This window comes from Caloenas nicobarica, chromosome 14 (assembly GCF_036013445.1).
Source record: "Caloenas nicobarica isolate bCalNic1 chromosome 14, bCalNic1.hap1, whole genome shotgun sequence".
Taxonomy (NCBI): domain Eukaryota; kingdom Metazoa; phylum Chordata; class Aves; order Columbiformes; family Columbidae; genus Caloenas; species Caloenas nicobarica.
Genome location: NC_088258.1, coordinates 18,430,487 through 18,442,762, shown reverse-complemented (window position 1 = coordinate 18,442,762; position 12,276 = coordinate 18,430,487).

Sequence of the window (12,276 nt, the reverse complement as noted above, 5' to 3'; positions counted from 1 at the left end):
GCCAGTCCAATATCTAAGAGACTGTTTGCCTGAAAGGACAGAGGATTTTCAGTTCCAAAATCAATGTCAAGGACACATAACACAATGAATTTTATTTTATTTTGTTGATAATTTATTAATTTTCTTGATTTTATGTTAATTCATGTTATGTTACTTCATATCATTTTTTTTCCCTTTGTGACTCTGTTTCAGAACCCAGGCTCACAAGCATTAGCTCAAGCCCAAGTGTAGCCAGGAGTAGGCTGAGGCATTCTTCAGTTTAACATGAGAAAAGATCCCTTGCAGGCTGGCAAAGGCAAGTCCCAGAGCTGCAGAGAGCAGCAGCAGGAGTAGAGGCCAAGCTGTCCGCGGTTCCTGCAGAGGGAGAACCTTGACAAGGAGTTGTGGGACTGACCATGCACAAAAGAGGAAGAAGAAGAAGAAGAAGAAGAAGAAGAAGAGGAAGAAGAGGAAGAAGAGGAAGAAGAGGTGAGTGGTACCGTGGTATCTCTTCCAAAGCGTGACATGTAGCGATGACGAGCAGACTTTTTGCCTTCCACAACTTGTTTGGCTGCTGTGCTTCTTAGGCAGGGATGCATGAGAAGCGCTCTGGTCCCTGCCAGGCGCTTGTGTTAGCTGCAGGGAGAGCTGAGAAGTGGCAGCTGTGGCTGCCAGCATGGTGGAGCATGAGCAGCCGGCTCCCAGGCCAAATGGCCCAAAGAAATGGTGGCAAGGGGCCGTGCTGAGAACTGCAGAGGAAGGCAAAAAACCGCCGGGGACCAGTGCCAATGTGCCCCAGGGGAAAAAGTTCCTTGCTGAGCCCAGTGCTGGCCATGGGCTGTTCCCTGAGCATGTGAGCCAGACCTGGCTCCTTGTCCCACAGGCTGCTCATGCTTCCCAGGAGCTGCCCAAGCCCTATCCTCCCTTGAGCTGGAGCTATCTGGCGGACTTGCCAGAGTGCCCAAGTGCCTCTGAGCTGATAGACCTTGTGGGCAAGAATCCTTGCTGTCCCTGTGTAGGACACCAGTGGGTGTTCCGAAGCACTGCAAGCCCTTGCAAGCCCTTGCAAGCCCTCGACATCCTATCTCTTACGGCTCCTGAGCGTTGCTCTGTAGGAGATGAGGATGGTGAGCTGTGCAGTGCTCCTCAAGAAGGAATTGCCTTGGTCTTGCCACTGCTATCCAGTTGAAAAGGATTTGCATCCATGAGCCGAGCTTGGAAGGTGGCCCTGCCAGCAGATTGTCTTGCAGCGGAGAACCTCCAGCAGCCTCATGCAAGGTTTTCTTCCCTCAGCCCCTGGCCTGCGATTCCAGCAGCTCCTCAAGTGCTTCCTGTCAGATGTGCTGGGGCTGCCCCCGGGCCAGCTCTGGCAGTGGACACGGGAGGCTGCTCCTCTGGATCCTGCGTGGGGCCTGGTGACCACTGCGTTGCCGGGTGCTGGCATTGTGACATGGGGGTGACACAGCCGCATATGTGCAGCCCTTTGGAGGAAGCCTTTGGGGTGCTGGCTCCAAATCAGTCCCTGTACCTACAAAATAGGGGAGTAAGCAACCTAATAGAGTCCCTTTTTTGCAAAAAGACAGTGTGGATTTGTTGCCAGTGCAGCCTTCCTTCCAGTAGCAATACTGCCTGTAGTATCATGTATGGAGGCCTCAGGGCTCGCTCAGGGCTTGTCACACAGAACTGCAGGCCTGACAGAGCAGAACTGCTCTCCTCTCCTCTCCTCTCCTCTCCTCTCCTCTCCTCTCCTCTCCTCTCCTCTCCTCTCCTCTCCTCTCCTCTCCTCTTCTCTCCTGTCCGCCAGTCCAATATCTAAGAGACTGTTTGCCTGAAAGGACAGAGGATTTTCAGTTCCAAAATCAATGTCAAGGACACATAACACAATGAATTTTATTTTATTTTGTTGATAATTTATTAATTTTCTTGATTTTATGTTAATTCATGTTATGTTATTTCATGTCATTTTTTTTCCCTTTGTGACTCTGTTTCAGAACCCAGGCTCACAAGCATTAGCTCAAGCCCAAGTGTAGCCAGGAGTAGGCTGAGGCATTCTTCAGTTTAGCATGAGAAAAGATCCCTTGCAGGCTGGCAAAGGCAAGTCCCAGAGCTGCAGAGAGCAGCAGCAGGAGTAGAGGCCAAGCTGTCCGCGGTTCCTGCAGAGGGAGAACCTTGACAAGGAGTTGTGGGACTGACCATGCACAAAAGAGGAAGAAGAAGAAGAAGAAGAAGGAGAAGAAGAAGAAGAAGAGGAAGAAGAAGAGGAAGAAGAGGAAGAAGAGGTGAGTGGTACCGTGGCATCTCTTCCAAAGCGTGACATGTAGCGATGACGAGCAGACTTTTTGCCTTCCACAACTTGTTTGGCTGCTGTGCTTCTTGGGCAGGGATGCATGAGAAGCGCTCTGGTCCCTGCCAGGCGCTTGTGTTAGCTGCAGGGAGAGCTGAGAAGTGGCAGCTGCGGCTGCCAGCATGGTGGAGCATGAGCAGCCGGCTCCCAGGCCAAATGGCCCAAAGAAATGGTGGCAAGGGGCCGTGCTGAGAACTGCAGAGGAAGGCAAAAAACCGCCGGGGACCAGTGCCAATGTGCCCCGGGGGAAAAAGTTCCTTGCTGAGCCCAGTGCTGGCCATGGGCTGTTCCCTGAGCATGTGAGCCAGACCTGGCTCCTTGTCCCACAGGCTGCTCATGCTTCCCAGGAGCTGCCCAAGCCCTATCCTCCCTTGAGCTGGAGCTATCTGGCGGACTTGCCAGAGTGCCCAAGTGCCTCTGAGCTGATAGACCTTGTGGGCAAGAATCCTTGCTGTCCCTGTGTAGGACACCAGTGGGTGTTCCAAAGCACTGCAAGCCCTTGCAAGTCCTTGCAAGCCCGCGACATCCTATCTCTTACGGCTCCTGAGCTCTGTAGGAGATGAGGATGGTGAGCTGTGCAGTGCTCCTCAAGAAGGAATTGCCTTGGTCTTGCCACTGCTATCCAGTTGAAAAGGATTTGCATCCATGAGCCGAGCTTGGAAGGTGGCCCTGCCAGCAGATTGTCTTGCAGCGGAGAACCTCCAGCAGCCTCATGCAAGGTTTTCTTCCCTCAGCCCCTGGCCTGTGATTCCAGCAGATCCTCAAGTGCTTCCTGTCAGATGTGTTGGGGCTGCCCCCGGGCCAGCTCTGGCAGTGGACGCGGGAGGCTGCTCCTCTGGATCCTGCGTGGGGCCTGGTGACCACTGCGTTGCCGGGTGCTGGCATTGTGACATGGGGGTGACACAGCCACATATGTGCAGCCCTTTGGAGGAAGCCTTTGGGGTGCTGGCTCCAAATCAGTCCCTGTAGCTACAAACTAGGGGAGTAAGCAACCTAATAGAGTCCCTTTTTTGCAAAAAGACAGTGTGGATTTGTTGCCAGTGCAGCCTTCCTTCCAGTAGCAATACTGCCTGTAGTATCATGTATGGAGGCCTCAGGGCTCGCTCAGGGCTTGTCACGCAGAACTGCAGGCCTGACAGAGCAGAACTGCTCTCCTCTCCTCTCCGCTCCTCTCCTCTCCTCTCCTCTCCTCTCCTCTCCTCTCCTCTCCTATTCTCTCCTCTTCTCTCCTGTCCGCCAGTCCAATATCTAAGAGACTGTTTGCCTGAAAGGACAGAGGGTTTTCAGTTCCAAAATCAATGTCAAGGACACATAACACAATGAATTTTATTTTATTTTGTTGTTAATTTATTAATTTTCTTGATTTTATGTTAATTCATGTTATGTTATTTCATGTCATTTTTTTTCCCTTTGTGACTCTGTTTCAGAACCCAGGCTCACAAGCATTAGCTCAAGCCCAAGTGTAGCCAGGAGTAGGCTGAGGCATTCTTCAGTTTAGCAGGAGAAAAGATCCCTTGCAGGCTGGCAAAGGCAAGTCCCAGAGCTGCAGAGAGCAGCAGCAGGAATAGAGGCCAAGCTGTCCGCGGTTCCTGCAGAGGGAGAACCTTGACAAGGAGTTGTGGGACTGACCATGCACAAAAGAAGAAGAAGAAGAAGAAGAAGAAGAAGAGGAAGAAGAGGAAGAAGAGGTGAGTGGTACCGTGGCATCTCTTCCAAAGCGTGACATGTAGCGATGACGAGCAGACTTTTTGCCTTCCGCAACTTGTTTGGCTGCTGTGCTTCTTGGCCAGGGATGCATGAGAAGCGCTCTGGTCCCTGCCAGGCGCTTGTGTTAGCTGCAGGGAGAGCTGAGAAGTGGCAGCTGCGGCTGCCAGCATGGTGGAGCATGAGCAGCCGGCTCCCAGGCCAAATGGCCCAAAGAAATGTTGGCAAGGGGCCGTGCTGAGAACTGCAGAGGAAGGCAAAAAACCGCCGGGGACCAGTGCCAATGTGCCCCAGGGGAAAAAGTTCCTTGCTGAGCCCAGTGCTGGCCATGGGCTGTTCCCTGAGCATGTGAGCCAGAGCTGGCTCCTTGTCCCACAGGCTGCTTATGCTTCCCAGGAGCTGCCCAAGCCCTATCCTCCCTTGAGCTGGAGCTATCTGGCGGACTTGCCAGAGTGCCCAAGTGCCTCTGAGCTGATAGACCTTGTGGGCAAGAATCCTTGCTGTCCCTGTGTAGGACACCAGTGGGTGTTCCAAAGCACTGCAAGCCCTTGCAAGCCCTTGCAAGCCCTCGACATCCTATCTCTTAGGGCTCCTGAGCGTTGCTCTGTAGGAGATGAGGATGGTGAGCTGTGCAGTGCTCCTCAAGAAGGAATTGCCTTGGTCTTGCCACTGCTATCCAGTTGAAAAGGATTTGCATCCATGAGCCGAGCTTGGAAGGTGGCCCTGCCAGCAGATTGTCTTGCAGCGGAGAACCTCCAGCAGCCTCATGCAAGGTTTTCTTCCCTCAGCCCCTGGCCTGTGATTCCAGCAGCTCCTCAAGTGCTTCCTGTGAGATGTGCTGGGGCTGCCCCCGGGCCAGCTCTGGCAGTGGACACGGGAGGCTGCTCCTCTGGATCCTGCGTGGGGCCTGGTGACCACTGCGTTGCCGGGTGCTGGCATTGTGACATGGGGGTGACACAGCCGCATATGTGCAGCCCTTTGGAGGAAGCCTTTGGGGTGCTGGCTCCAAATCAGTCCCTGTAGCTACAAAATAGGGGAGTAAGCAACCTAATAGAGTCCCTTTTTTGCAAAAAGACAGTGTGGATTTGTTGCCAGTGCAGCCTTCCTTCCAGTAGCAATACTGCCTGTAGTATCATGTATGGAGGCCTCAGGGCTCGCTCAGGGCTTGTCACGCAGAACTGCAGGCCTGACAGAGCAGAACTGCTCTCCTCTCCTCTCCTCTCCTCTCCTCTCCTCTCCTCTCCTCTCCTCTCCTCTCCTCTCCGCTCCTCTCCTCTCCTCTTCTCTCCTCTCCTCTCCTCTCCTTTCCTCTCCTCTCCTCTCCTCTCCTCTCCTCTCCTCTCCTCTCCTCTCCTCTCCGCTCCTCTCCTCTCCGCTCCTCTCCTCTCCTCTTCTCTCCTGTCCGCCAGTCCAATATCTAAGAGACTGTTTGCCTGAAAGGACAGAGGGTTTTCAGTTCCAAAATCAATGTCAAGGACACATAACACAATGAATTTGATTTTATTTTGTTGTTAATTTATTAATTTTCTTGATTTTATGTTAATTCATGTTATGTTATTTCATGTCATTTTTTTTCCCTTTGTGACTCTGTTTCAGAACCCAGGCTCACAAGCATTAGCTCAAGCCCAAGTGTAGCCAGGAGTAGGCTGAGGCATTCTTCAGTTTAGCAGGAGAAAAGATCCCTTGCAGGCTGGCAAAGGCAAGTCCCAGAGCTGCAGAGAGCAGCAGCAGGAATAGAGGCCAAGCTGTCCGCGGTTCCAGCAGAGGGAGAACCTTGACAAGGAGTTGTGGGACTGACCATGCACAAAAGAGGAAGAAGAAGAAGAAGAAGAAGAAGAAGAAGAAGAAGAAGAGGAAGAAGAGGAAGAAGAGGTGAGTGGTACCGTGGCATCTCTTCCAAAGCGTGACATGTAGCGATGACGAGCAGACTTTTTGCCTTCCACAACTTGTTTGGCTGCTGTGCTTCTTGGGCAGGGATGCATGAGAAGCGCTCTGGTCCCTGCCAGGCGTTCGTGTTACCTGCAGGGAGAGCTGAGAAGTGGCAGCTGCGGCTGCCAGCATGGTGGAGCATGAGCAGCCAGCTCCCAGGCCAAATGGCCCAAAGAAATGGTGGCAAGGGGCCGTGCTGAGAACTGCAGAGGAAGGCAAAAAACCGCCGGGGACCAGTGCCAATGTGCCCCAGGGGAAAAAGTTCCTTGCTGAGCCCAGTGCTGGCCATGGGCTGTTCCCTGAGCATGTGAGCCAGAGCTGGCTCCTTGTCCCACAGGCTGCTTATGCTTCCCAGGAGCTGCCCAAGCCCTATCCTCCCTTGAGCTGGAGCTATCTGGCGGACTTGCCAGAGTGCCCAAGTGCCTCTGAGCTGATAGACCTTGTGGGCAAGAATCCTTGCTGTCCCTGTGTAGGACACCAGTGGGTGTTCCAAAGCACTGCAAGCCCTTGCAAGCCCTTGCAAGCCCTCGACATCCTATCTCTTAGGGCTCCTGAGCGTTGCTCTGTAGGAGATGAGGATGGTGAGCTGTGCAGTGCTCCTCAAGAAGGAATTGCCTTGGTCTTGCCACTGCTATCCAGTTGAAAAGGATTTGCATCCATGAGCCGAGCTTGGAAGGTGGCCCTGCCAGCAGATTGTCTTGCAGCGGAGAACCTCCAGCAGCCTCCTGCAAGGTTTTCTTCCCTCAGCCCCTGGCCTGTGATTCCAGCAGCTCCTCAAGTGCTTCCTGTCAGATGTGCTGGGGCTGCCCCCGGGCCAGCTCTGGCAGTGGACACGGGAGGCTGCTCCTCTGGATCCTGCGTGGGGCCTGGTGACCACTGCGTTGCCGGGTGCTGGCATTGTGACATGGGGGTGACACAGCCGCATATGTGCAGCCCTTTGGAGGAAGCCTTTGGGGTGCTGGCTCCAAATCAGTCCCTGTACCTACAAAATAGGGGAGTAAGCAACCTAATAGAGTCCCTTTTTTGCAAAAAGACAGTGTGGATTTGTTGTCAGTGCAGCCTTCCTTCCAGTAGCAATACTGCCTGTAGTATCATGTATGGAGGCCTCAGGGCTCGCTCAGGGCTTGTCACGCAGAACTGCAGGCCTGACAGAGCAGAACTGCTCTCCTCTCCTCTCCTCTCCTCTCCTCTCCTCTCCTCTCCTCTCCTCTCCTCTCCTCTCCTCTCCTCTCCTCTCCTCTCCTCGCCTCTCCTCTCCTCTCCTCTCCTCCTCTCTTCTCTCCTGTCCGCCAGTCCAATATCTAAGAGACTGTTTGCCTGAAAGGACAGAGGGTTTTCAGTTCCAAAATCAATGTCAAGGACACATAACACAATGAATTTTACTTTATTTTGTTGTTAATTTATTAATTTTCTTGATTTTATGTTAATTCATGTTATGTTATTTCATGTCATTTTCTTTCCCTTTGTGACTCTGTTTCAGAACCCAGGCTCACAAGCATTAGCTCAAGCCCAAGTGTAGCCAGGAGTAGGCTGAGGCATTCTTCAGTTTAGCAGGAGAAAAGATCCCTTGCAGGCTGGCAAAGGCAAGTACCAGAGCTGCAGAGAGCAGCAGCAGGAATAGAGGCCAAGCTGTCCGTGGTTCCTGCAGAGGGAAAACCTTGACAAGGAGTTGTGGGACTGACCATGCACAAAAGAGGAAGAAGAAGAAGAAGAAGAAGAAGAAGAAGAAGAAGAGGAAGAAATGAAGAAGAGGTGAGTGGTACCATCGCATCTCTTCCAAAGCGTGACATGTAGCGATGACGAGCAGACTTTTTGCCTTCCACAACTTGTTTGGCTGCTGTGCTTCTTGGCCAGGGATGCATGAGAAGCGCTCTGGTCCCTGCCACGCGTTCGTGTTAGCTGCAGGGAGAGCTGAGAAGTGGCAGCTGCGGCTGCCAGCATGGTGGAGCATGAGCAGCCGGCTCCCAGGCCAAATGGCCCAAAGAAATGGTGGCAAGGGGCCGTGCTGAGAACTGGAGAGGAAGGCAAAAAACCGCCGGGGACCAGTGCCAATGTGCCCCGGGGGAAAAAGTTCCTTGCTGAGCCCAGTGCTGGCCATGGGCTGTTCCCTGAGCATGTGAGCCAGACCTGGCTCCTTGTCCCACAGGCTGCTCGTGCTTCCCAGGAGCTGCCCAAGCCCTATCCTCCCTTGAGCTGGAGCTATCTGGCGGACTTGCCAGAGTGCCCAAGTGCCTCTGAGCTGATAGACCTTGTGGGCAAGAATCCTTGCTGTCCCTGTGTAGGACACCAGTGGGTGTTCCAAAGCAGTGCAAGCCCTTGCAAGCCCTTGCAAGCCCTTGCAAGCCCTCGACATCCTATCTCTTACGGCTCCTGAGCGTTGCTCTGTAGGAGATGAGGATGGTGAGCTGTGCAGTGCTCCTCAAGAAGGAATTGCCTTGGTCTTGCCACTGCTATCCAGTTGAAAAGGATTTGCATCCATGAGCCGAGCTTGGAAGGTGGCCCTGCCAGCAGATTGTCTTGCAGCGGAGAACCTCCAGCAGCCTCATGCAAGGTGTTCTTCCCTCAGCCCCTGGCCTGTGATTCCAGCAGCTCCTCAAGTGCTTCCTGTCAGATGTGCTGGGGCTGCCCCCGGGCCAGCTCTGGCAGTGGACACGGGAGGCTGCTCCTCTGGATCCTGCGTGGGGCCTGGTGACCACCGCGTTGCCGGGTGCTGGCATTGTGACATGGGGGTGACACAGCCGCATATGTGCAGCCCTTTGGAGGAAGCCTTTGGGGTGCTGGCTCCAAATCAGTCCCTGTACCTACAAAACAGGTGAGTACGCAACCTAATAGAGTCCCTTTTTTGCAAAAAGACAGTGTGGATTTGTTGCCAGTGCAGCCTTCCTTCCAGTAGCAATACTGCCTGTAGTATCATGTATGGAGGCCTCAGGGCTCGCTCAGGGCTTGTCACGCAGAACTGCAGGCGTGACAGAGCAGAACTGCTCTCCTCTCCTCTCCTCTCCTCTCCTCTCCTCTCCTCTCCTCTCCTCTCCTCTCCTCTCCTCTCCTATCTCTCTTCTTCTCTTCTCTCCTGTCCGCCAGTCCAATATCTAAGAGACTGTTTGCCTGAAAGGACAGAGGGTTTTCAGTTCCAAAATCAATGTCAAGGACACATAACACAATGAATTTGATTTTATTTTGTTGTTAATTTATTAATTTTCTTGATTTTATGTTAATTCATGTTATGTTATTTCATGTCATTTTTTTTCCCTTTGTGACTCTGTTTCAGAACCCAGGCTCACAAGCATTAGCTCAAGCCCAAGTGTAGCCAGGAGTAGGCTGAGGCATTCTTCAGTTTAGCAGGAGAAAAGATCCCTTGCAGGCTGGCAAAGGCAAGTCCCAGAGCTGCAGAGAGCAGCAGCAGGAATAGAGGCCAAGCTGTCCGCGGTTCCTGCAGAGGGAGAACCTTGACAAGGAGTTGTGGGACTGACCATGCACAAAAGAAGAAGAAGAAGAAGAAGAAGAAGAAGAAGAAGAAGAGGAAGAAGAGGAAGAAGAGGTGAGTGGTACCGTGGCATCTCTTCCAACGCGTGACATATAGCGATGACGAGCAGACTTTTTGCCTTCCACAACTTGTTTGGCTGCTGTGCTTCTTGGCCAGGAATGCATGAGAAGCGCTCTGGTCCCTGCCAGGCGTTCGTGTTACCTGCAGGGAGAGCTGAGAAGTGGCAGCTGCGGCTGCCAGCATGGTGGAGCATGAGCAGCCGGCTCCCAGGCCAAATGGCCCAAAGAAATGGTGGCAAGGGGCCGTGCTGAGAACTGCAGAGGAAGGCAAAAAACCGCCGGGGACCAGTGCCAATGTGCCCCAGGGGAAAAAGTTCCTTGCTGAGCCCAGTGCTGGCCATGGGCTGTTCCCTGAGCATGTGAGCCAGACCTGGCTCCTTGTCCCACAGGCTGCTCATGCTTCCCAGGAGCTGCCCAAGCCCTATCCTCCCTTGAGCTGGAGCTATCTGGCGGACTTGCCAGAGTGCCCAAGTGCCTCTGAGCTGATAGACCTTGTGGGCAAGAATCCTTGCTGTCCCTGTGTAGGACACCAGTGGGTGTTCCAAAGCACTGCAAGCCCTTGCAAGCCCTTGCAAGCCCTCGACATCCTATCTCTTACGGCTCCTGAGCGTTGCTCTGTAGGAGATGAGGATGGTGAGCTGTGCAGTGCTCCTCAAGAAGGAATTGCCTTGGTCTTGCCACTGCTATCCAGTTGAAAAGGATTTGCATCCATGAGCCGAGCTTGGAAGGTGGCCCTGCCAGCAGATTGTCTTGCAGCGGAGAACCTCCAGCAGCCTCATGCAAGGTTTTCTTCCCTCAGCCCCTGGCCTGTGATTCCAGCAGCTCCTCAAGTGCTTCCTGTGAGATGTGCTGGGGCTGCCCCCGGGCCAGCTCTGGCAGTGGACACGGGAGGCTGCTCCTCTGGATCCTGCGTGGGGCCTGGTGACCACTGCGTTGCCGGGTGCTGGCATTGTGACATGGGGGTGACACAGCCGCATATGTGCAGCCCTTTGGAGGAAGCCTTTGGGGTGCTGGCTCCAAATCAGTCCCTGTAGCTACAAAATAGGGGAGTAAGCAACCTAATAGAGTCCCTTTTTTGCAAAAAGACAGTGTGGATTTGTTGCCAGTGCAGCCTTCCTTCCAGTAGCAATACTGCCTGTAGTATCATGTATGGAGGCCTCAGGGCTCGCTCAGGGCTTGTCACGCAGAACTGCAGGCCTGACAGAGCAGAACTGCTCTCCTCTCCTCTCCTCTCCTCTCCTCTCCTCTCCTCTCCTCTCCTCTCCTCTCCTCTCCGCTCCTCTCCTCTCCTCTTCTCTCCTCTCCTCTCCTCTCCTTTCCTCTCCTCTCCTCTCCTCTCCTCTCCTCTCCTCTCCGCTCCTCTCCTCTCCTCTTCTCTCCTCTTCTCTCCTCTCCTCTCCTCTCCTCTCCTCTCCTCTCCTCTCCTCTCCTCTCCTCTCCTCTCCTCTCCTCTCCTCTCCTCTCCTCTCCTCTTCACTTCTCTCCTGTCTGCCAGTCCAATATCTAAGAGACTGTTTGCCTGAAAGGACAGAGGGTTTTCCGTTCCAAAATCAATGTCAAGGACACATAACACAATGAATTTTATTTTATTTTGTTGTTAATTTATTAATTTTCTTGATTTTATGTTAATTCATGTTATGTTATTTCATGTCATTTTTTTTCCCTTTGTGACTCTGTTTCAGAACCCAGGCTCACAAGCATTAGCTCAAGCCCAAGTGTAGCCAGGAGTAGGCTGAGGCATTCTTCAGTTTAGCAGGAGAAAAGATCCCTTGCAGGCTGGCAAAGGCAAGTCCCAGAGCTGCAGAGAGCAGCAGCAGGAATAGAGGCCAAGCTGTCCGCAGTTCCTGCAGAGGGAGAACCTTGACAAGGAGTTGTGGGACTGACCATGCACAAAAGAGGAAGAAGAAGAAGAAGAAGAAGAAGAAGAAGAAGAAGAAGAGGAAGAAGAGGAAGAAGAGGTGAGTGGTACCGTGGCATCTCTTCCAAAGCGTGACATGTAGCGATGACGAGCAGACTTTTTGCCTTCCGCAACTTGTTTGGCTGCTGTGCTTCTTGGCCAGGGATGCATGAGAAGCGCTCTGGTCCCTGCCAGGCGCTTGTGTTAGCTGCAGGGAGAGCTGAGAAGTGGCAGCTGCGGCTGCCAGCATGGTGGAGCATGAGCAGCCGGCTCCCAGGCCAAATGGCCCAAAGAAATGTTGGCAAGGGGCCGTGCTGAGAACTGCAGAGGAAGGCAAAAAACCGCCGGGGACCAGTGCCAATGTGCCCCAGGGGAAAAAGTTCCTTGCTGAGCCCAGTGCTGGCCATGGGCTGTTCCCTGAGCATGTGAGCCAGAGCTGGCTCCTTGTCCCACAGGCTGCTTATGCTTCCCAGGAGCTGCCCAAGCCCTATCCTCCCTTGAGCTGGAGCTATCTGGCGGACTTGCCAGAGTGCCCAAGTGCCTCTGAGCTGATAGACCTTGTGGGCAAGAATCCTTGCTGTCCCTGTGTAGGACACCAGTGGGTGTTCCAAAGCACTGCAAGCCCTTGCAAGCCCTCGACATCCTATCTCTTACGGCTCCTGAGCGTTGCTCTGTAGGAGATGAGGATGGTGAGCTGTGCAGTGCTCCTCAAGAAGGAATTGCCTTGGTCTTGCCACTGCTATCCAGTTGAAAAGGATTTGCATCCATGAGCCGAGCTTGGAAGGTGGCCCTGCCAGCAGATTGTCTTGCAGCGGAGAACCTCCAGCAGCCTCATGCAAGGTGTTCTTCCCTCAGCCCCTGGCCTGTGATTCCAGCAGCT